Source organism: Manis pentadactyla, chromosome 13, assembly GCF_030020395.1.
Source record: "Manis pentadactyla isolate mManPen7 chromosome 13, mManPen7.hap1, whole genome shotgun sequence".
NCBI classification, from domain to species: domain Eukaryota; kingdom Metazoa; phylum Chordata; class Mammalia; order Pholidota; family Manidae; genus Manis; species Manis pentadactyla.
This window is the reverse complement of record NC_080031.1, coordinates 99,224,077-99,244,766: the sequence shown is the minus strand read 5'-3', so window position 1 is coordinate 99,244,766 and position 20,690 is coordinate 99,224,077. Positions and strand designations below refer to the sequence as shown.

The 20,690-nt window shown below is 46.6% G+C and overlaps 1 pseudogene; it reads right to left on the bottom strand.

Moving 5' to 3' along the window:
• Positions 1 to 2,108: 2,108 nt before the first annotated feature.
• On the bottom strand, positions 2,109 to 3,474 carry LOC118918474 (small nuclear ribonucleoprotein G-like; annotated as a pseudogene).
• Positions 3,475 to 20,690: the final 17,216 nt, after the last annotated feature.

The following is a 20,690-nucleotide window of genomic DNA, read 5'->3' as shown; positions in this document are numbered from 1 at the left end:
CAGCCTCTCTGTGCACTTGACTTATGGCTGTGGACTTGGTAGCTGTCCCAGCCCCAGCCATTCTGGGGATACTGCGTGGATCTGCCACAGCAGCTGAGGGGGGTGGCTCCTTAGTCAACCAAAGTATTTATTGAGCACTGGCTTTGTGTTATTGGTCTGCTCCAGATCATAATGGGGGCCAGACGAAAGGGGGGACTGGTCTTTGATCTCATCTGCGATCCTGTTGGATAAGGAAACAGCCACTCGGGCAAAGTACTTGGGAGAATATATTTACAGAGCTGTGGATACTTGTCTATGAATTCATTCACTCACTCTTTACCTGAGGAGTGGCAGCTCTGCAAGGAGCTGAGCTGGGTGCAGGAGACTCTGAGGTAATAATCCTCAGATGCTGTTTTCAAGTCTTTCACACATCAGAGCCGGGGAAAAGAGAAGACAGAACAATACAGTGTGATAAGTGCTGTACAATAATTAGAAGAATAGCCCGCATTTGTTGAGCACCTACTGTGTGCAAGTTCACGCATTAATTCATCTACTCCTCCAACACATTGGACCTTGTGAATCACTAGCTACAAGACCTTGGGTTTAACCTTTCTGGACTTCATTATCTCCGTGTATAACATGAAAAAGCACAGAGCCCACCTCACAAGGAATTTGATAATAAACTCCCAAACTGCTCTCTGCACATCTGTGCACACGAGAATCTATAGGTATGTATAAATTTAAGTAAGTGGGATCAGACACTGAAAACCAAAGTGTAAGTCATGGACGTCTTTCCAGAACCATGAGTAAGCTTGAGCCACATCATCCTTCTTATCAGCTGCCGCATAACATGGACTTGTCTAAATGCATATTCCTACATATGCAGTTTATTTAACCAGTTCTGTATTGATGGATATTCAGTTGTCTTCACGTTTTTCTCCAAGCCAAGGTTTAAGGCCATGAGGCAGTGGCTGGGGATGGGATGCGTGGGGCAGCTGCCAGAGTGATGGGTGGAGTAGTGAAGCCTCCCGCTCTACGTTCTTGTATTCCCATAGCCCACCTGGCCCCAGGAAATGCCCAGCCAGCCTGCCTCCCTGCAAACTCTTGTGGAGCACTGGGTGGACCTTCCCCTTCCTCCCTTCCAAGGAAGATCTCTGAGCCTTCTAGTCTCCATTTGTTTTGGTTCCATTAGCCTGGGGCTGGGGGTGTGAATGGCACAGTCATTCCTTGCTAAGTGCTTGAATTAGACAATAGGTCATCTGTGCTTTTCTCTGAAGAAGGTCCAAATTCCTGGTAAACAACCAGACCACTCTCCCAGCCCAGGGCCCAGAGCCAAGATCCAGAGTGGGGGCACAGTGGCTAGACTGAAGCTTTTAATGGTGTCCTGGCTGACTGGGATGGTTAATGCCATTAGACTAGGTCTGTGTAATGAAGTGGAGAGGACTGCTGGCAGCAGTGGTAAATGGAGAATGCTGAACTACAGGCCTCTGTATGGTTGGGGTGGAGCAGTCTTTTAAACAACCATCTTCAAATTCATCCATTCAATCATATATTCATTCAACAAACCTTTAGCAAGCACTTGTTCTGTGCCAGGCTGTGAGTATTTTTCAAGGTCTGTCCCTCCCCATTCACGAGCTACCATTTCAGCTTAGGAGCAACCCAGGACTTTGACAGTAGGACTACAAGTTTGGGCAGTTGGGACTTTTCAGTGACCCTGCTTGGTTATAACGTTCAGCTGTTGGACCTTGGGAAATAATCTTTACCTCTCTGAGCCATCATTACCTTCTCTCCAGTGGGGATGCCAATAGGAAAACCTAATTTAAAGGTTGCAGTTTTTGGTTTGTTCTTGCTCTTAAATACAACACCAGCAATTTAACTTCAGCCAAAAAACGAATTGGCAATATCAACTAGTGTTAATATAAGCTATTATGGTTTTGATTGGCAATTTTTAGGTTTTAGGTTTCTTATTTCTCTTTTTTTTTTTGACTATTGCAAAGGTTTAACAAAAAAGTTAAATATGAAAAATATGCACCCGATTTTCATATTGCAGTAAAAGCACGTAGCTCTGGAGAGAGGACAGACGTGTGGAAACAGTAGATCTCTCTGGTGAACACAGCCATTGTTTATACTCATCGCGAGGCTTCTGACATGACGGTACTATTTACTCGTATTCCCACTATTCCAGTCGTTCTGTTGTCCACTAATTGCCGTTGCCACACATTCATCTATCACAAGATCCATAAAGGGATCAAATCCCCTCAATATTCCTTGGACACGTCTACCCCCATTTAATTTCAAGGATAACTTCTTGTCCATAAATGTTTTCAATTCCTGAGAGTGAGCTTTGCTCACGGTGTCTACTTCACAAGCTCAAAGATGCCTCCCGGCTTCTTACTTCTCTAAAATCTTATAAGCATGAGGAATTTATGCTTGTTTTCACCTCTGTGTATATTTACATCAGAAAATAGTAAAAGTATTCCAAGCCAACAGGGTTGTCTGAAGGACTGGAAATAATCATAACACTTAACACAGTATCTCATAGAGAATGAACACGCAGTAGGTGGCAGCTATTCTAGTCTTACTTCTGGGAGGGGATCTGTGGGTACCAGGTGTTCTGCTCCCTACCCTGGAACAGTGGTGAGAGTGCTGGCTCTCCCTCCAGTTGGGGGTGCAATTTTGGGTGTGGCTGCCCTTGGGAGACTCATTAATGAAGCTCTGAGGATGGAAGCCAGAGCTCTCAGTCTGTAGCTCTGGTCTTGAGGGACCTTGGACAAGTTGTGCAGTCAAAGAGTCTTAGTCAAAGGTCTTTTGGCTGCAAGCAACAGAGACACTGAAATTACTTAGTAGAAGGGGAATGCCACGCAACCCAACCCCAGGAATTCAGCCAGGCCTTGGGGGAACTGGTGAGTCAGGAACCAATCTTGCACTCATCTCTGGGAGGCCTATGCATCTTGGACCATCTATTTCATCCTCTCTGCAGAACTACTTCCTCTGCATGACCTTCCAAGTCCAGCAACTTCCATCTAAATGATCTCGGATCCCAATTCCAAATTCATAGAAAATCTCTTTGTGCACACACATTCTAGACTGGCTTTTCTGGGTTGAGAGTCCCTGCCAGGCCTATCAGTTTTGTAAAGGAAATATAGATCCACACACACCACTAAGGTAATTACAGGGTGTCAGACCTATGAGTGGATGACAGTTCTCAGAGAAGGCAGTGTAGTTCAGAAGGAGCCCCTAAGCCATAGACTTGTCAGGGAACTGGTGTGGATCAGAATCACCTGAGGTCTAGCTTTCCTGCTTTTGTGGCTTCCGTCCTGGTTTAGGAGTGCCTTCTCTGAGCTCCCTTCTTGGGTGCCCTGGAAGAATGGGTATGTAGGAACACAGGCCAGGTGTTGTGGCTCCTTTGGGTCTGAGACCAGCCTGGGAGCTAGATCTGAGTGAAGCTTCCTTTTGGCTGCAGAACGGGACTTTGCTGCCATGGGCCTTGCTAGATTTCCAGTCCTGGCAGTTGAAGAGTAAGACAAAGTAAAGGGGATCAGAATATGCCACCCCAAAATATGCAAAAGGTTTATTTTGACCCAAAGGCAATTGAGAATGAACGGATGTGGGAAGAGTTCTCTGCCACCCAGGTAGAACTGAAAATGGGGAGTCAACCAAAATGAGTTTATGTAAACAGACCTTCATAAATTTCCCTTATCTTCCAGTAGTTTCCCCCATATATTTCCTAGTCACCTCCCCACAATTAATGGTCCTTTGGATAAACTTTGAACTTGGTTAAAAGGGCATATTTGAGTTGCTAATGTAACCCCGAGTCTTATTTGAGTTTCTCTGGTTTCTTGTAAACTCCCATGCAGGTTAATACTAAAAATTGTGACTTTTCTCCTGCTAATCTCTTCTGTTAGCTTAATTCAAAGGCTTACAGTTACTGAATATAAGAGGGAGGAGGAAAAGGTTTTTCCTCCTCAACGAAGTGTCATTTTCTTGGCTGACAGCCCCCATCTCCGTCTGTGCCACCCATCTGACCGACAGTCACAGACTCTTACCCTCTTCCTACTCTTGGGATCTCTGGTTCTCAGAAATTCCAGTCTCTTTTCAGTGCCTCAGCTTTTCTTAGGAGGAAGCCTATTTACGTCTGGAACCTGGGAGACTTGGTCCAATAAAACGCCACCTTCAGATACTGAGCTGGTTGAGGCCTTATCTGACATAATGTGGATGGTGTGGGGGTGGAGGAAAGACAGAGACAATAATAATAACTAACATTTATTAAGAGCTTAATGTGTGCAAAGAACCATGCTAATGGCTTAATGAGCATTATCTCATTTACTTTTCAGAACTATCTTATTTTCTCTATTTTATAAGGGGGCGTGGTGAGGCCAAGCAACTTGTTCAAGGTTATAGGGCTAACACCCAATTGATCCAGGAATCAAACCTCAATTTTCCTGACTTCCAGGTACCATTTTTGATCCACATCTCATCTGTCCAGTGTTGGGGTGAGACGCCATGTCCTAAATTACAACAGAGGCCGAGATGAGCCATGGAGTCAGAGGGAGCTCTTTAGGGGCAGACATGGTTTCCTGGAAGAGAAGGTATTTGGGCTGGACCTTGAAGAATGAGTAGGCCTTATGAGGCAGAAGTAGAGAAAGGGCACCCCAAAAATCAGAGTGAACAAATGCAGAGACTGGAAAGGGCAGGGAGTGTGGGGGGTATGACATAGTTTGCCATGATTGGAGCTCTTTGTGGAAGGTGCCTCCACGTCTTCCTGTCATTCGTCTCCCCATCCCACTGGCCTGGGGAGGAGTCTCCTCTGAGGACCACACAACTACAGAGCTGCTGCTGTGAGCGCCAGGCCCTGGGGAGCAGGCGGACGTCCTGGGGAACGGATGTGCACAATTCTTGTTTGGCATGTTTGGCATCTCTGGCCATGGGGAGCTCCATGGCCCTTTGACCCCTCAGTGACATCCAAGGGTACAGAGGTCGATGTGTGGGGTGTGAGAGGATGAAGTGCGCCTGTGTCTGGGCTGGGAACAGTGACAGACAGGAAGGGGGAGCCCATCCCCCACTGAGGGGTACCAGCAGATAGCCCTGCTGCTGACCCTGCCACCAGCTGCTATGCTCAGCTGAAGTGTCAGGGCATTTGTTTTGAGAGCCTGGCCTTCCAGGACATACGATGGCTCTGGGGTTCCCATGGAGACTTCCTCCTGCCAAGTGCCTACCATGGGCTAGGTAGGACAGGACGTAGGTCGGCACAGAGATGACGACACATTTTTTGATGGAGTCAAGTAGACAAGTAACAGACATCATTATTTGAGTACTTGGTATGTGTCAAGCACTGCCCTGAGAGTTTTACGTGGGTTTCCTTTTTTTTTTTTGTAGATAATTATTTTTTATTGAAGGGTAGTTGACACACAGTATTACATTACATTAGTTTCAGGTGTACAACACAGTGATTCAACATTTATATACATGATAATTCTAGGTACCAGCTATCACCTTACCAAGTTGTTACAATATTTTGACTATATTCCTTATGCTATACGTTACATCCCGGTTACTTATTTATTTTACAATTGGAAGTGTATACTTTTTTTTTTTTTTTTTTGTGAGGGCATCTCTCATATTTATTGATCAAATGGTTGTTAACAACAATAAAATTCTGTATAGGGGAGTCAACGCTCAATGCACAATCATTACTCCACCCCAAGTCTAATTTTCGTCAGTCTCCAATCTTCTGAGGCATAACAAACAAGTTCTTACATGGAGAACAAATTCTTACATAGTGAATAAGTTACATGGTGAACAGTACAAGGGCAGTCATCACAGAAACTTTCGATTTTGCTCATGCATTATGAACTATAAACAGTCAGTTCAAATACGAATGCTCATTTGATTTTTATACTTGATTTATATGTGGATACCACATTTCTCCCTTTATTATGATTATTTTTAATAAAATGCTGAAGTGGTAGGTAGATACAAGATAAAGGTAGAAAACATAGTTTAGTGTTGTAAGAGAGCAAATGTAGATGATCAGGTGTGTGCCTGTAGACTATGTGTTAATCCAAGCTAGACAAGGGCAATAAAACATCCACGTATGCAGAAAATTTCTCTCAGAACAGGGAGGGTGAGGTTCTAAGCCTCACCTCTGTTGATCCCCAATTTCTCACCTGATGACCCCCCTGCAACTGTGCCTGTCTTAGGTTGTTCCTCCCTTGAGGAATCTTACATGGGTCTCCTTTTTAAAGGTGAGCTGCTTCATGGGCTTGTTTCCAAATGGTATCAGTCTGGCATCCCAATATTTGAGAAAAAAATTTAAATAATTTTGCAGTCTTTTGAAAAAAATACCCAGCAAAACTTGCAGTCCTCTTTATCTGTTTCTCTGTATAGTATGCATGAAGCAGCAGCCATCCCCACAAAGTTTCTTCTCTTTCTCCATGCCCCTCAGAGGAGAATTTACACCATGACTCTATATAGTTAATATTTTTTCTTTATCTCACGTGTATAATCCAGTTTAAACCTCCTCCTGGCCCTGTGAAGGCAGGCACTATTATCCCATTTTACAGATGGAGACACAGATGTCTAGAAGCCAGTCTTGCTCAAGGTCATAAAGCTAATCATTGGCAGGTAGATTTGAAGCAGGCTCTCTGCTCGCTGTGGAAGTGCCTGTGGGACCCCTGGGCATGGGGCAGTTGATTGATGGTGGGGGAGAAGACAAAGAGATGACATTTGAGTAGGACATCAAAGGATAAAGAGAAGCTCAACAGGTAGGGATAGGCAATGGAAGTGTCTCCTAGGAAGGGAGGGTGGCCCCAGAGATGAGCACCTCACACAGTGGGATGTCAGAAGAGAGGCCATCTCTCCTCCCCGTCTCATGCTTCCCTCTCAACTGCAGTGGGCCTGGCATTTAGGAGACTTGCCTCATTGCCCAACTTTGCCCCAGGCAGATTCTGCCTGTGCCCTTTAACAGCCTCCAACACAAAGCCTCCTTGTGTCTTCTGAAAGAGACCATCTGATTCAGGCTGCCTCCCAACCTTCTCCCTCTTTAGTCCCCAAAGGGGAAGAGAGGGAGATCTGTGGTGAAGGAGCCCAGAAATGAACTCCCTCCTGGGCCAAATCAAATACACTTAATTCCTCAGGAATTACATGCCAACACTGTTTTGGGGCACATAGTTCTCTAGCTGTTCAAGGAAAGCATGTTGTGGTGAAAAGAACACAATGGAAAATGGATCCAGCCTGATCTGGGTTTGAATTTCAGCAAAAATTGGGTGAATTCAAGCAAATTGCTTAATCTTGCCAAGCTTCAGTCTGGATCTAGAAAACGATGGGTCCAATTGCTAGAAGGTGGTGCCTGATAGGTTTGTCAGAGGGGAAGAGGAAGGAGCTGGCCGGGGATATACTGATCTAATACTTACTTCAGGGTGGGGTGTCAGGGACTTGTCAAATCTAGGTCTCTCCTGCACAGGTGGACAGTCTGAGATCCTGGGAATTTGGGTGGGAAAGTGATTCCCAGCAAGCGAGGAGGTGGTGGATGAAGCACGGACACAGAGGTTCTAGTCCTGAGGTCTTGTCACCCTGCTGGAACAATCCCCTGAACCTCCGTCAGCCCCTTTCCTCACCTTCAAATGCTGATTCAACTTAATGACTGTTGGCCAGACACTTGAATTGCTATTTCATCAGTTTTATTTTTAAATGTATTTTTTTCATATTTTGCCTCATCCTGGAAGAGATTTGAGGTGGCATATGAAAATACACAATACACACACACACACACACACACACACACACACACACACATACACAATACAACAAAATGAAGATAAAGGCATGGAAGCCAGGTTGAAGAGATAATCAGAGTAAAACAGTGTGCGAGAGCCAGATTATTTCAGTCAAAAATAAACATGTAAAAGGTCCTGCCCCTACTAACACCACTACCACAAGAACCCAGGATAGCATGCTTGCAGGTAGTAGGAGTTCGAAAATTGTCTTAGAAATAAAGTAGTATTTCTGTTTTGCAAATGAAACTGAGGTTAAGTCCTGCCCTGGTTCCAGCATATAATGTGCATGTGTGAAGGGGAGGAGCAGAAATCCTTTGTATACAAATGACAAAGTTTTGGATCCTGTGTTTGGCAAGAGACCACAGGCAGCTACCTCTAGTTTCTCTGCTGCCCGGGGAATTACAAAACCTGACCACTTGGTTGAAATGGGCATCCAGGAGAGGAGAGGCAAAGGAGAATGCACCCAAATTAGTATTTCAGTAACTTATCCTGCCACACTAAAATGTATTGAGCGCTTGACATTTTGTATATTTCACGTTTAGTATAGTGTAAAATGCAGCTGGAGGTCGGTAGCCTCGGGGTTAAGGCCGGGAGGGCCGGGAGTCCCGCCTGCCTCCGTAGACTGGTGCATAACCTCGGTGTTGCCTGTGTTCCCTGCACCTGCAAGCCCCACTTCGCTTACCTGCCTCTTGGGTGTGAGCTAAAGCTCGTCCAGCGCCGTTGGCACACAGTAAACATCAGCAACGACATAAACAAGAGCAAAGCACACTGACTGATAGGGATGACAGGGGCGTCCAAACCCTGAAACTGCAGCCCCCGGCCTCCCAGCCCCGCGGCAGGGCCCCGGGTTCGGTTCGGGCGGCGACGGCAGCCGCGGCTCGCACACGGCGCGGGCTCCTCGGCGCGGGCGGCACCGCGGGGGGGAGCCGCAGGCGGGTGCTGGGGAGGCGCGCCGCCTGGTGCGGTTGTCAGTTAATTAGGGGAGAAGGTTGTGTCATTAACGGCCAGATCGATGCAAAGGGAATTGAGAGGCTCTGGCAGCGCCGCCGCCGCGCGCGCTCTGCACGGCCGCGGGCCGAATTCAACAAAAGTTCGATACGCATTAGCGGAGGCTCCGTGCGCTCCCGGGACGTGGAGCTGGGAAGGGCCGGGGGCCGGGAGTCCCTGCGAGCGCGGGGTGCGGGCGGCGGGCATCCGGGCCTGACCCCGGGAAGCTGGCGGCACGGCGGCTGGGTAGACGTTTAAACATGCCTGGGAGGAACTGGGGCTCTTCCCCCGCGCACTGTGCCCGGGCTTCTCACCAGGCCTGTCCGCACTCATCCGTCAGGCCCGGTGACTTCAGCCCGCAGAAAAGTAGCCCTGACTGCCCCAGAATAGCCCAGGCCATCCTGTAGCCCACCTCCCAGTACGTACTGTTCCTTCCTGGTCTGTCGTTATATGAGATCTGTACAACTTTTTGGGCCAGTTCTTTCCAGGAGAGCAGAGTTATGTTTACCTTGTTTACCTCCACCCAGAGAGCCTGGAAAGTGGCAGGTGCTCAGTAAATATTTGCAGAAAGAATGACTCTCCTCAGCAGCTCAGTGAGTTGGTAGGATAAGGAAACTGAGGCTCAAAGAAATGAAGTGACCCATCTAGGATCTCCCAGCCCTCAAACCCCTTCTTTGAGCAAATCATCTAATCTAATCTGTCTGAATCTTGGTTTTACCATCTAGGGAAAAATTAAATAAGCTGCATTCATACTATGTACCAGGGACCGTGCTGACATTTATTTAGATTTGTTCCTTTAATTCTAACAACAGTTCTGTGAGATAGAAATCGTTTTATAAAGGAGGAATTTAGAACTAGCAAGATCTGAGCCTATCATGTGCTTGTTGGCAGGCAGATCCATTCTCCCCTTCTGTATGATCTGTCACAGGTGGGCCACTCCCACCCCTTCACCCCCATCCCACCTCTCAGCAGGCTGCATTTCCCAGGCTCTTGTCGGCTGGATTTTGGTGGGGTTTGGCCAATGAGAGCCACTGGCACAAGATGGGAGGGCTGAGGACTGGAGGAGCCAGGATACCTCCAGCCGTGGCAGTTTTGCGGCCTCCAGACCAGGGATGGTAGTATTTTTCTGCTCTTGCTAGTCTCTGAGTTACCTCACTTTCCCTTGTTTGGCTTCTCACTTCTTTTATCCTCTGAGTGGCTGCAGTGTAAATTCTCTGTATTAAATTCCCTGTTTGAAATACCTAGAGTGAATTAATTTTCTTGATTACTGTAAGAGCCATGGTCTGAACACAGGTCTGACCACAAAAGTGTGCTTAAGTTTCGTACAGAAGATGAACTAATGTATGCCAAATACCTGGCATGTGATAGATGTTCAGTGATAGCCCCTTCCGCCACTCCTTTAAACCTGAAGAAGTCTCAGTATCTTCAGTGTTCTCAGTTCCGTAATCCTGGAGTATGGAGGACAGCACTAGGTTCATTCCCTAGCATTCTCCTTATTACTTTGGAGATTCACCTTGCCTGTGGGACCAAGTGAGTGAGAAGTAGTAATCAGATGACTGGCCTGGCAGCAGCAATACACAAAAGATGTGTGCAGTGAATGTTAGATCTGAGCGAATGCTCCTAAATCAATTGGACTACCCCAGAGACTTGGCTGGCAATGAATGAGAGTGAGAGGTGCTTTTGACACATGCATCCAGGATCTGATTTGAGCAAAGATGTCTGCTCAGTAGTCCCCAGGGCAACTTTCTCCTGATTGATTTGCAACTTTTGATCTTAATGGAAAAGAAGCCAAGTGTAGAGGAGGTAGTTTTCTCCTGAACCAGAAATCCTGGTTGTGCTTTCCTTTGTGAACTTGGGGTGGGGATGTGGGTGTGTGCACCATCTCCTATTACCTGAAAAGGGACTGCAGAGGCCAAAGTTTGCTAGGAAAGGGTGTTTAAGGGGAGATGGGTGGGAGATGGGGAGAGGAACGTCTTAACCTACCCAATCCCCAGTGACTTGGGAGAACCAGGAGACCAGAAACTGCCCTTGATGACAGAACAAGTGCACATAGCCGATCGGGTCTTCACTCTCCACAGCCTGGAGCCTGGGGCTAGGAGTCCTACTGGAGCACTTGGACAAGGCAGTTAATTTGAGCCTGCCCTGAATAAGGCACAGGTTGCTGGGGCTCATTTGGAGTCACTGATGTAAATGCAATTTAAGGAAGTTTGTAGACCTTAACATATATTTGAGGTTATGGTTTTGAGCTAGGTCGGCAGCTGAAAACTGCTTTTTACCATAGTAACATAAGCATCCTACTTCTAGAAGTTAAGGGCGCAGGATATGTAGTCAGATAGACCCAGGTTCCAATCCTCACTCATTGTGACTTGACTACTTCTCACTCAATTTTTCTGAGCCCCAGCTTCCTCATCTGTAACACAGAAATGATAATGCCCATCTGGCAGGATTGTTGTGAAGATTAAATTAGATATTAGGGTGAGAGCTTAAGAAATGGTAGCCATAATTAAAATTATTCACAAATTTATCTGCCACCTAATATCTTGGACCAAAATAGGGAGCAGGAGCATGGTCAACTACGTCTTCAGAACTCTGCAGTACACATGCTTTGATTTGTCATCCCATGGTCCACTTCTCCAGGAACTGTACCTACTGATAGTTCCTGACAAAAAGCTAGCCTTGGGTGGCCATGTGTGTACCATGTGCCCCTGTCTCCTTGGCCACTGTTGACTGGACCAAGGGTGAACACAGTCTCAGCTGGACAAATCAGATTCCTCTCCTAAGAACAGAACCAGCCTGTTGTGAGGAGTCAGGGGAACTCCAGAACTAGTATCACTATTTTGAGGTATATACAGTTGAAGGATGTGCTGAGGAAACTGAAATGGAGGGGTGCAGAGAGAAATGCAAAGAGACTTCAGCTTTAGTCTGTATGAAAATAATGGAAATGGCTCTGTTCCTGATGATTTTTCAATTTCATGAGGCCAACCTCTGCTGATTTCTGGTCCTTGCAGTCTGTGCTGTCAGCACCCAACCGCCAGTGCCCACCTTTCCTTGTGCTGGCAGGACTGCATCTCTTTCCCTTGCAACCAAGGGACTACACAAGGATAAGGACAATGTTGCCTCTTTATAAGGTAAAAATGCTTCTTTAAAAATTTGAGTGGTCTTCTTAGAAATGAGTTTATATAAAACACACCCTTACCTCAGTAAACTGGTAAGCACAAATTGGTCAGACTAGTTATATGGCAGTGTCCACCACAAACTAGTTGAGAAAATTTTTTCCATGTTTTCTTGGGCACTTTGTCATTATACTAAGAATATAATGTTTGATTTGCAACAGCACCTGGAAGTTCTCAAAAAATTGCATTGCATGATCATGTGGTTAGTTTCTGAAAGGATGCTGAAAACTTAAGGGTGGGTGGGGTTTGAGGACTACACTGAGATAAAGAAATGGAGAAAAGGGGGAAGGCTGTCTGAGTATATGATCCTTAATGTCTATTACCCCCATCAATAAAATGGGGACAATAATGTGCCCACTTCATATCATGGATCTGAGTATTAAAAGAAATAGTGTATGCAAAATTCTTTGCCTGGTGCCTGGCATATAGGCTGAAATTCATACATGTTTCATTAGTCACTCTGATCATGAACATGTGACAAGACTTACTGCTGGGGCCAGATTTTAAAAGAAAATGCTCTAAAATTAAATTAGAATTAAAGGAAATGCTCTGGTATCCACTCATCTGAGTAGTTTTGTGAGGGTAAGGCCTGAATCTCGGGCTTTTAATTTTGGATTTAAAAATTAAATCCAAAATCTATGGTTTTCTCAGAGCTTAGTGACTGTTCAATAAATAATTCTTTGAATAAACATTGAGCCCTCAGTGTGGTCATCACAGGACTGAAAAGTAGTTTGAAAGCTTTGGGAAGAAATGGGATTTTTAAGAGAATTCTAATTCTGGGGAGGAAGTATTGAAAAGTAGGTAGATGAGATGGGTGGAGAGAAGCTTAATATGGCCACAAGAAGAAACATCCAGAATTTCTTCAGTTTTCAAAAATTTGAGGTCCTGAGCTTCGTCAAGATGTGCTAATGTGTTATGGGTTGAATTCACTCCTACCAAATTTATATGTTGAAATCCTAACCCCCAGTATCCAGAATCTGAGCTTATTTGGAAATAAGGCCATTGCAGATGTAATTAGTTAAGGTGAGGTCATAATGGAGTAGGGTGGGCCTCTAATCCAATATATCTGGTGTCCTTATGAAGAGGGGAAGATTGGACATAGCCAAGCACACAGGGAGAAAGTCACGTGAAGGTCAGAGCAGGCATCAAGGTGGTGCCTTCTACAAGCCAAGGAATGCCAAGGATTGCCAGCAAACCACCAGTTAGGAGAGAGGCCGAGAAGAGATTCTTTCTCACAGGCTTCAGAAGGAACTGACCCTGCTGACACCTTGATTTTGGACATCCAGCCTCTAGAATTGCGTGACAATAAATTTCCATTGTTGAAGCCACCCAGTTTGTGATACTTTGTTATGGCAGCTTGCAAACTAATATATGAAGCAAATAAATCCAAAAATGTTGCCCCTCTGCCTCTCCTGGTCATAATTCATGCCCAAGCCCAGAAAGTTCAATCTATATGTGCTTACCTCCCACCATTTCTGTTCTAATAGCTCCTGCCAAGTATGTTTCCAAGCAGAAGGCAGAATGAGGTGGAATGTGGAAAGTCCTTGACCTGTTAGACCCAAGGAGCATAGTAGTTTAAGTCCAATCTACAACCATGCAATTAAAAAAAATTCCTGCTTAGGTCTGAAGAACTTTTTTAAAAGTTTGGAACTATTTAGCTATTTCATCTAATGTTATTTTAATAAGTAATAATAATTGTACACTTGATCGATTATTGTGGGTCAGGGAGTTTCTAAGCACTTTATATACATCATGTCTTTAATCCTTTCAACAACCTTAGGAGATAAGAACTGTTATTATTTACATTTTATAGATGAAGAAATTGAGACTCAGAGAATTAGCTTGTCTATAAATGCACAGCTAGTCAGTAATGGAGCTGACCTCTGACCTGAGTTGGCCTGAGCCCAGAGTTCATGTTCTTTGTAACCATGCTCCTGTCTCCTGAGAGGGTCCTGGGCCTAGCACATGGAGAAAGCTCTCAGAATATTAGATCCCCTCCCTTTGTCTAATTTAGGCTCCTCGTAATCGGCATAAAAGCACTGCCTGCATTTTCAAGCTCAAAATGAGAGAGAAGTGGCACATAGTAAGTGCTCAGTACGTGTTAGCTGTAACCACTATTAATATTGCATTGTATGTGTTCCTCTCTAGCAAGGGGAGTGAATCCCCAGTCTATTGCTAATAGTGGTATTTAGAAATGTTCTCGAATGAACAAGACCAGTGGGGTAAGGGCCTGGAGAGTAAAGTTGATCTAAGGAAAAATGAGATGTGAGGGTGGGGAGGCTACGGCCAGGAGTGGGGGTGAGGGACGGAGAAAGCAGTTGGCAGAAGGCCAGACTCCACTTTGCTTTGGGTGTGGCTGCCCCTGGAGGTTGGGGGGTGGGTGGTGTGTGTAGCCCCTCTGTTCTTGATTGGCCAGCTCACCTTGCTTTATCTTCTGTTTCCTCCCTTTTGGGGTGATGAGGAGGCTGCAGCTTGTGGTTACATAAAGCTTCCTGGAATTCTTCCAGGAAGAGGAAGCATGTGTGAGGTCCTGGCAAACAAAGATTCCAGGAGTAGAGTAGTGTGTGAGCGAGAGTGACTGGGTCCCGGCAGTCAGCACCTGGTGCGGCCAGGGACAGCAGCAATCAGGTATTAGTGGTAAATCACAGCTCTCCCATTTCAGCACCCGTGACCTTGGCAGGTAAGTTACCTGCCTGAGTCTGATTTCCTCTTCTGTAATTAGGATGATGATAGCTCCTACTAAACAGGCATTGAAGTACTTAGTACAATACCTAATAAATAACTGCTATTACTCTTGTAATTGTTATTTATTTTAAATGTTAGGATTTGATGTCCTCTCTGCCTGAACATACAGATTCTTTAGCCTCCTCCACTCCCTCCTGTTCCGTCAGTCCTGAAAATTTGAGTCAAATACCTCTGAGTGCTTCTTTATAGCTCCACTTTCCCCTGGGCCTTCCAGTGGGGCCAGGCCTTCGGGGACCCTTAGGTGGCCCCAGAACAGTGGAAAGTGTCCTTCTATGACTCTGAGATGTTCCTTTTTCCCCACAGCCCAGGAAGGGTTGATAAAAGCCTTATCTGGGTCACAGTCCATTAGGGGATTAAATCAGGCTTGCTCTGGGCCCTCCTGGCTGCTGTTCCAGGCTGGATGCCGGCAGCTCCTGGTTATTGCCTTTGGCCCAATCTGAGGTCATCATACTTCTTTGGGCCCAAGGGACCATCAGAGGAAGGAGCTGAGGAGAGGCCCTGGCAGTCGTTTGAGATTAGTTTCAGTCAGCAAGCACCGACTAAGCCTGGAGGCCAACAGCCAGGTACACGCTAGCGTCCAGGTGGTGGTAGTGGGCGTGCAATCGGGAGGTGGGGCACTTCCCCAGCTAGCTCCCATCAGAGGCCACAAATAACAGGAGGGCAGGCAACAGGGATGTAGGAGATTAGCAAAGGAGAGTTAAAGGGGCAGAGGCGTAATGGTGCGCTGGCAGACAAGTTGCTACATTTCTCTGAGCCATAGGGCAGTGTGGATGGGAGTGGGTTTAACCTTCTTATCTGCCCTCCCAAATTAGAGAGGCAAGTGAGAAGATGCAGTTGCCTTGCTAAGGCTGTGTGTGTGTGTGTGTGTGTGTATGTGAGTGTGTGTGTGTGTGTGTGTGTGTGTGTGTGTATGTGAGTGTGTGTGTGTGTGTGTGTGTGTGTGTGTGTATGTGAGTGTGTGTGTGTGTGTGTGTGTGTGTGTGTGTGTGTGTGTGTGTGTGTGCAAAGTGACGGTTCCTATGGCCGGGTTTCTCACCTGGCCCTGGTCAGCTTGCTCACTACACACATGTGGGCAATACATTGTTATTGACTATATAAAGAGCTCTACTCAGCACTCTGTGCAACTGGGTGGTATGGCTGCAGGGCTGCAGAAGAGCAGAGGCTGGAGTGGTGGCAGTGCCGGGGACAGAGACTGAGACGGCTGAGGGGGCAGAGAGGCCCAGAGGCAGAGACCAGCTTGCAAGACAGTGTGTTTTGGTGTCAGATGGTAGGCTACGTGTCTTTTCTTGTCCCCTGGCAGAAGGCTGGGCTGAGCCAGATGCCACCTCAGCATGAGGTCCCCTCTGTAGAGATGTTGTCTTGCCAATGGGTTTCAGCCCCAGGTAGGTTCACTATGGATTCCGTGAGATCAAAGAAATGACAGTAGAAGGTTTCTTTGGGGTGAAAGGGTTTATTACATGGCTTGTTCTCCTGGTGGTAGGTTGAGCACTGTCATCTCTGCCTCCACTGAGAGCACTGGGCCGAGCTCTATATATAATGCAATAATAGCTTATTGCCTTCAGGTGTGGAAGCAGTAGCCTAGCAACAGGCCAATTACATCATCAAGTGGTTTAAGTTCAGTGAGGATCCTGGTCATAGGAACCCCAACTTCCCCACACTCCACCCCTCCAGGATTCTCGCTTTACAATCTACATGCTCTCAATCTTCTGCAACGGTCCCTGTGCAAGAAAGCTGGACCACTGTAACCGAATTCCACAACAGCAGCAGAGGCTAACAAAAACTTAGAGATAGTAAAAAAAATTAAGATACAAAAAGATTTTGATACAGGTAAAAAAAATTATAATAATTCTCAAGCCAGAGGAGTTTCCCAGTCCACAAAGACCTTAGGGGCGATAAGACAGATGTTTTAATGACACCAACATAGGCAAATCTTGTCCATCAGGTAGGATGCATGCAAAAGAGTGGTCCTCTGATAGGACTGTAGCAGGAAGGGGGTCCCTTCCAGGTCTAGTATACCATGCTTTTACTCCTTTCCCTGTGGGAGTTACCGAAGGGTCTATATATAGTCCTACTGGAGGTGAATGCACTGGCCATAATGATAAAACAAAACTCCTCGGTAAGATGCTCTTACCTTCTGGCCATTCAGGATGTACTACTGTGACCTTTGTGGGCCACTCTGCTGTTATTCCAGGAATACACAGGAGGCCAGCTTCCAGGCCTTGTCCCCAAGGTGCCAGGAGAGCCAGCCATTGTTTGTCCATATGACAAAAGGTCCAAGGCCACGTCCACTAAATGGAGTCTCCAGGGTTCAGTGCAGTTGGTGCTGGCAGCAAGACATTATTCTAGTGGCTGAACCTCGGCTTCAGCAATTCTTCCTAGGTTTTTACTTACAGTTGTATAGGGAAGGCAGCCATATATGTTAACATGTCTATGGGTTCAGGGCTCCCTTTTGGGGTCTCTTATTCAAACACTGTAGCATGGTCCATAAGCGGAATGACCATCTCTGTAGACTATTGGTATCTGACTTTAGTCCAGATTTTAACAAGCCATTGTCTCTCTCTGTCATGCCTACTCTGGTAGGATTGTACGGCACATGAAACTTCCCTTTGATTCCCAGCTGTTGCACCCATTCTTGCAGTATATGTCCAGTAAAATGGGTGCCCTGATCACTCTCAATTACCTGCGGTTGGTCATAGGTGGCAAAGAGATGCTCCAGGCCTCTTTTGGTCATCTGCTGGTCTGCACAACTGGTAGGAAAAGCAACCAGAAGTCCAGTAGCTGTGTCCACATAAGTCATGGCATACCGATATCCTTCTGACACAGGTAGAGGCCCAATATAGTCTATCTGCCACCTGACGAGGGGTATAGGTACCTGAGCTATGGTCCCATGTTGCTGTGGAACTCGGTGTAAGTCCCTTTTAGAACATATGACATGCTCCTGCCGGGTTCTACTAACTTCTTCAAAGGTTAAAGGCAAGCCCCACCGACAGGCTACAGCCCACATTGTCTTTTGCCCTACATGCAACAAACGCTGATGTAGCCATTGGGCTACATCAGAGGCAGGCTTTCCTTCTAACCAACGTATCTGGACCAATTTATCTGCCTCATCATTTCCTGGGGATGCCAGTGGCAAATGACCTGTCATATGGTGTACTGTAATTATTTTAGTCTGACCACAGGCCCATAAGTCTTGCCACAATTCTTGCCCCCTAAGGGGTCAGTGACCAATCAGCCAGTTGGCATGGTAAGATTGGTAGCCACAGGGTCAAGCCCCGATAGACAGCCCAGCTGTCAGTGCAGACAGCTATAGGGGAGGGCTCCTGGCTGATCACAAGCCACATGGCCTGCAACTGCCCATTGGCTACTCTTCCCCTCACCATCTTCCATCCATATTGTCTCAGTCTTAGGATGGAAAGCTATGGCTCTCCATTTGGGGGCTGCCCACGGCTGGAGCCATCTGTGTACCATGCGTCTTCGGGTATAGGGGCTCTTCCCTCCTGAAAGGGACCCTCTGCTACTAATGGTTCAAAAGCAAGTTCTTCCTGCTTTCCACTAGTATATGTCACCGGTCCCAATAAGCGTTGGAGTTCTTCACTCAAGGGGCTACTAGAGAGGGCACACTACACTGCTGTAGGTAAGCACCCCACTTGGCCAGTGTGAGCGTTTGTGCCACACCACTCCTTGGCTTTTGGGTCCAGTCTCATACCCACCCCAAGATGGGATAGGTGGTTATTACCTTTATCGGGGCCATTCCAGTGATGGGTTCTGTAGCCAGCAAGGCATGATACATGGCAGCCAGTTGTTTTTCTATCAAAGTGTATCATACCTCTGCCCCTTTCCAGAGTTGTGACCAGAATCCAATAGGTTGGTGAGTTCATTCAAGCTGCTGCCAGAGACCCCAGCCATAACCATCTTCAGTCACGTGAATGTCCAGCTCACAGGGCCTTGACGGGTCTATCACACTCAGGGCCTGCACGGCCTTGACTGCCCATTTTGCTGTAGTAAAGGCAGATGCACATGTCTCATCCCAGTCCCACCTGATGCCCTTTTGTACCAACCGGTATAAGGGCTTCAGAATTTGTGCCAAGTGCAAAATAAACACTCTCTAGTAGCCTACAAGACCCAAAAACTGTAGCAATGCTACAGTTGTAGGGGTAGGAAAGGCCTGGACTTTGTCTATAATTGCTTCTGGTATAACTTTGGTCTTACCCAATCAGACGACCCCCAAGAATTTGACAGACAAACCAGGTCCCTGAACCTTGGTACTGTTCACAGCCCATGCTTTCTCCTGTAAATATTGCAGCAGTCTAGGTGCTGTGCCTTCTAGATCTGGAAGAGAATTGGACATGAGCATGACATCATCAATATAATGGTACAGCCGCACCATTGGCGGTTTCTCCCATGTAGCCAAGTCCTGGGCTACAAGTCAGTGCAGATGGTGGGGCTGTGGAGGTATCCCTGTGGAAGGATGGTGAAAGTTCATTGCTGTCCTTCCCATGTGAAGGCAAACTGTTCCTGACTTTCCTGCTCAGTGTCAGTGGAAAAGAAGGCATTTCCTGCTCAGTGTCAGTGGAAAAGAAGATCTACCATATAACGGTACGTTCCTAGTTCATGGCTGAGGGTATCCATCATGCTTGCAATAGAGGGGACAGCAGTGTGCATGGGGGTATGACTTTATTCAATTCCCTGTTATCCACAGTCATATGCCAGGAGCCATCTGGCTTTTTTACTGGCCACACTGGGGAATTGAAAGGACTATGGGTGGGCTTTATAATATCCACCTTTTCCAGCTCCTAGAGAGTTTCTCCAATCTCTTTATGCCCTCCAGGCAGTTTGTATTGTTTGGTATTAGTCACCCACTGAGGCACAGGCAAAGCTATGGGTGGGTGCCTAGCATGTCCCCTCAGAACTGCCTTCACCTCACGTACTCTCAGTCTGAACTCACCTGCAGTGGTCTGCAACCATAGACCCTGCAGGATATCAATCCGAAAAATATACTCAGGGATAGGAGATATATACACAGTATACTCTTTTGGGGGTAGACGCCCTGTTCCCAGAGGGGTTTGGGCTTATTTCACTCTGATAGCCTTACCCCCATATCCATCTATCATAGTGGGAGTCCCAGGGAACCACTCAGGGTTACCATGAATCAGTGAACATTCAGCCCCCATGTCCACCAGAGCCAGGATATGTTGTATGTTCCATGGGGACCAATGGATAACTATTTCAACATGTGGCCTCTGGTCCCCCCTGGTCCCTCAGGGCAGGTACCTCGACCTTCCCCTCAGTTGATCTTTGTTCCCCAATCATCTTCCTGTGTGGGCTCGAGTGAGGTTGGCTTGCTCTCCAGCAGGAAGTCTTGCAAACACATGGGCCAGACTTGTGGCTCTGTCTCTGACCTCTGCCACTTTGGTCTTAATGGCTGGAACTGCTGCTCTGGTTTCAGCTGTTGCCATAGCTCTAGCAAGATCCTATTTGACTTCCCATCTAATTTCCTTCCATCTGTTCCTGCCCGTATTAAGTTAACCCACATCTGGGTCCTCATAACCTTCATGGGGCCCTTTAAATTCTTCTTGTGAGTAGCAGACGTTATTTCTTTTCATGATCTCATTGCTTCAGCCTCTCCTGAGTCTGCTACTGTTCCTTGTCACCTCGCTTATGGGCTGCACTAAGTGAGGGAAAAGAATGGCCACTAGAGACCCAAAGAGGTATGCAGGAGCCATTTGACACAGTATTTCTCATCCCAGTAGTGAAAGGCTCTTCATCTGGGCTATGATTCTCTGGACTCTAGATGGCATTTCTTATGCCTAGCTCTTGTAACACATGTTGGAGCTCAGCATAGATCTGCCATATAACAGGAGAGGATGGCAGATCACCCTGATTGGGCCACACAGCACGAAGTACCGCCATAAGCCAATCGAGGAGGGAGTGATTCCCTGGGGTCTGATGTGCACTTTGTAATCGCTGCCTCCAAGCTGATATTGACTCTGAGAGCTTCTGCCTACACTGGGAGCCCAAATACACCAGCTCA